The sequence below is a fragment of the Cynara cardunculus genome (genome assembly GCF_001531365.2).
Source record: "Cynara cardunculus var. scolymus isolate 2C chromosome LG 10, CcrdV1, whole genome shotgun sequence".
Taxonomy (NCBI): Eukaryota; Viridiplantae; Streptophyta; class Magnoliopsida; order Asterales; family Asteraceae; genus Cynara; species Cynara cardunculus.
In genome coordinates, this window is record NC_037537.1 from 5,526,182 (window position 1) to 5,530,561 (window position 4,380).

Genomic DNA, 4,380 nt, shown 5'->3' on the forward strand with positions numbered 1-4,380 from the left:
AGGATGGATGGAAAAATTGCAGAAAAGGGGAGGGTTTATGAGTTACAGCAGGTACAGTGCTGGTGGTTTTAGGCTGGTGTTGGTGATAAGGTTTTGGAGTGATGGGGAGAGAAATGGAGGGAAGAGTGGGTGGTTGATTGAAAAGGTGGGTTAAGAAAAGGTGGTAGTTTAATGATGGTTTCTTAGGAGTACTTAGTGGGTCTAAGAAGTTACCAGCCGGCGGTTTCACAAAGGAAGGTACATGGTCATTAAAGCTTAAGCTTTCTCATTAATTGAAACAAAACCCTCAAAGCCCAACTTATCATCATGTGACAATTTTTTTCCTTGACTGAAAAGTGAGTGATGAAGGTGTAAGAGGTTGTGCAAGGTACCATGTACCTCTTTGTACTACCTTGTACTATCCTAAGACCTTAACCTTGGGTTAACCTTAACCCATCTTTCCTCCTTTCTTTCTTTTTCAAAAATCAGCGCCAAAAACTTCCCCAACACCCTAAAAACAATCTTTTTCAAGAAAAGTTTAAAAAATAACAGCTCAACCCACTTTTTTCACTTCACACAGAGCTGCAAGTCTAGAATGCTGCAGCATTATGAGCTGTTTACCAAACTTTTATTCAAAAACACACCAAACCATGAAAACTTTAAAACACAACCAACCTATGAATTTGAAATTTATTTACAAACAAAGGTGGACTTTTAAGAAGTCCAAGGGGGATCTTTCAGATTTTAGCAGGGAGCAGCATAGCTCTCAGAGTGCTGTTTTGAGACCGTTGCCGGATCATGGTACACTTTTGCCCTTTGGCCATTAACCTTGAAAATAGAATTATCTTCCGGGTTTACCAAATCCACTGCTCCATAAGGATAAACTTTAGGAATAAGAAAAAGCCCAGACCATCTAGACTTAAGTTTTCCAGGGAGTAACTTCAGTCTAGAATTAAATAACAGCACATGCTGGCCTTCTCTCAATTCTCTGTGCTGGATTCTATTATCATACCATTTCTTTGTCTTTTCCTTATAAAGTTTGGCATTCTCATAAGACAACAACCTATGTTCATCCAGTTCACACAGTTGCAACATCCTTTTCTTTCCGACATCTTTCAAAGACATATTGAGCTCTTTGATAGCCCAGTATGCTTTGTGCTCTAGCTCTAAAGGCAGATGGCAGGCTTTTCCATAGACTAGCTTGTATGGGGACATACCTATTGGTKTTTTAAAAGCAGTTCTGTATGCCCATAAAGCGTCGTCTAATTTAAATGCCCAATCCTTTCTATTGGGTTTTACAATTTTTTCCAAAATGCCTTTGATTTCCCTATTTGAGAGCTCAACTAAGCCATTTGTTTGTGGATGATAAGTCGTGGCAATTCTGTGGTTAATATTATATTTTTTAAGAACACCTTTCAACAAATTGTTTACAAAGTGGGTACCCTCGTCACTGATGAGTGCCCTCAGAGTACCGAACCGTGTGAAAATTTGTTTTTGAAGGAACTTAACCACAGTTTTTGCGTCATTTGACACACATGCCATGGCTTCTACCCACTTGGATACATAGTCAACAGCCACAAGAATGTACTGGCAATTATTTGATGGGAGGAAAGGACCCATAAAGTCTATTCCTCAAACGTCAAATAATTCAACTTCTAGTATCCCATTTAATGGCATTTCATTTCTCTTGGAAATGGAGCCACTTCTTTGACATTCGTTGCACCTCTGTGCAAAATTGTGGGAATCTTTAAAAAGYGTAGGCCAATARAAACCYGACTGTAGGACCTTGGTTGCAGTYCTCTGACCTCCAAAATGGCCTYCGTATGGCGCATGATGGCAATGATGCAGGATTGCTGCCACTTCAGATTCAGGCACRCATCTTCTCAGAATCTGATCTGCACCAAGTCTAAAYAGAAACGGGTCATCCCATAAATAAGATTTAGCATCATGAAAAAATTTCTTTAACATGTGACCTRTGTAATCAGAGGGTTTTATTCCACAGGCCAAAAAATTAGCTAAATCAGCAAACCATGGTGTCTTAGGTTGGTTTATCATGAGGATTCTCTCATCTGGAAAAGTATCATTAATGTCCATTCCTTCTCTCTCAGGTTCTTCCAACCTAGACAAATGGTCTGCCACTTGATTCTCTATTCCCTTCCGATCAAGTATCTCTAAGTTAAATTCTTGCAACAAAAGCACCCATCTTATCAACCTTGGTTTTGCATCTTTTTTTGAGATCAGGTACTTGATGGCTGCATGATCAGTATGCACWATTACCTTTGTTCCCATCAAATAGGACCTAAATCTCTCAAAAGCAAAAACTATAGCCAATAATTCTTTCTCAGTTGTGGTGTAATTGATTTGTGCCTCATTCAAAATCTTACTTGCGTAGTAGATTGAAAAAAACACCTTCTCCTTCCTTTGCCCTAACACAGCACCTATCGCCCAATCACTAGCGTCACACATGATCTCAAAAGGTTTGTTCCAGTCAGGGGCAACTACCACTGGTGCGGTAACCAAAGTTTTTTTCAAAGTTTTGAATGCATTTCTGCATTCATCATTAAAGTTGAATTTTTGGTCATGTTGGAGGAGTAAACAAAGAGGTTTTGAAATTTTTGAAAAATCTTTGATAAACCTTCTATAAAATCCGGCATGACCCAAAAAGCTTCTGATTCCCTTAACCGTGGTAGGTTCGGGTAGTTTTTCAATTACCTCAAGCTTTGCCTTATCTACCTCAACCCCTCTTTTTGAAATCAAGTGYCCAAGAACAATKCCTTCTTTGACCATGAARTGACATTTCTCCCAATTAAGGACCAAGTCTGTTTCCTCACACCTTTCTAAGCTCTTTTTCAAATTATTCAAACAATTGTCAAATGATGAACCATATACAAAAAAGTCATCCATAAATATTTCAATGGATTTTTCAAGCATATCAAAAAATATGGACATCATACATCTTTGAAAAGTGGCAGGAGCATTATATAGTCCGAATGGCATTCTTCTAAAAGCAAAGGTGCCATAAGGACATGTAAAGGTGGTCTTTTCCTGGTCCTCGGGAGAAATGGCTATTTGATTGTACCCTGAATACCCATCTAAGAAACAATAGTACTCTTTTCCGGCTAATCTGTCTAACATTTGGTCAATGAAAGGTAGTGGAAAATGGTCCTTTTGGGTAGCCTTGTTTAGTCTCCTATGGTCCATGCATATTCTCCAACCTAAAACAACTCTGGTGGAGATAAGTTCATTTTTATCATTTGTGATGACTGTGAACCCTCCTTTCTTAGGAACACACTGGACCAGACTAACCCAAGAACTACTGGCTATCGGAAAGATAACTCCAGCATCTAACCATTTCAAAATCTCTTTCTTGACTACCTCTTTCATGACAGGGTTTAGCCTTCTCTGAGGTTCTATGGACATGAAGTTTTTATCCTCTAAGATGATCTTGTGTTGACAAATAGAGGGACTAATCCCTTTCAGGTCAGCAATGGTCCATCCTAAGGCTTTCTTGTGCAATTTCAACATATCCACAAGTTTCTTTTCTTGATGCAATTCTAAGGTAGATGAGATAATGACAGGCAATTTGCCTTCTTCTCCTAGAAAAGCATATTTCAAGTGGGATGGGAGTTGCTTTAACTCCAACTCAGGTGGTGATTCTATGGACGGGGTGAAGTCTTTTTGCTCATTATTTTTAAGCAGCTCAAATGCTGCAGCATCTACTGGGACAACATCAGTTCCTATCTCCTCTATCTCCTCAATACTTTCTTCTTCTATTTCCTCATCATAGGCTCCTTCCAACTTAAGGTTTCTCTGAATTCCTTCTTCCAAACACATCTCCTCTATTTTAGTTATTCTTGAACACTCTTCTAAGTAATTAGGGTACTTTAGAGAGTTGAAGACATTAAAGGTGACTTTTTGGTCTTGGAGTCTCATGGTTAACTCTCCTTTCTGGACATCAATCAGGGTTCTTCCGGTGGCTAAGAAAGGTCTTCCTAAAATAATCGGAATATCCTTATCGGCCTCAAAATCTAGTATGATAAAATCTGCCGGAAATATGAACTTGTCAACCTGTACCAAAACATCTTCAATTTTCCCTTTAGGATATGCTATGGACTTGTTGACCAATTGGAGTGTGACGGTGGTGGGTCTAGCCTCTCCTATGCCCAATGTGTTAAAGACAGACAAAGACATGAGGTTAATACTAGCTCCTAAGTCACAGAGGGCTTTCCCTATCTCTTTCCCTCCTATTGAACAAGGAATGGTAAAACTCCCTCGATCTTTTAGCGTAAGGGGTATGCTATTGGTCAAAAGCGCACTACATCCTTCAGTTAGGGCTACTGTCTCATACTCAGTCAACTTCTTCTTCTTGCTTAAGATATCCTTCAGAAACTTAGCATAACT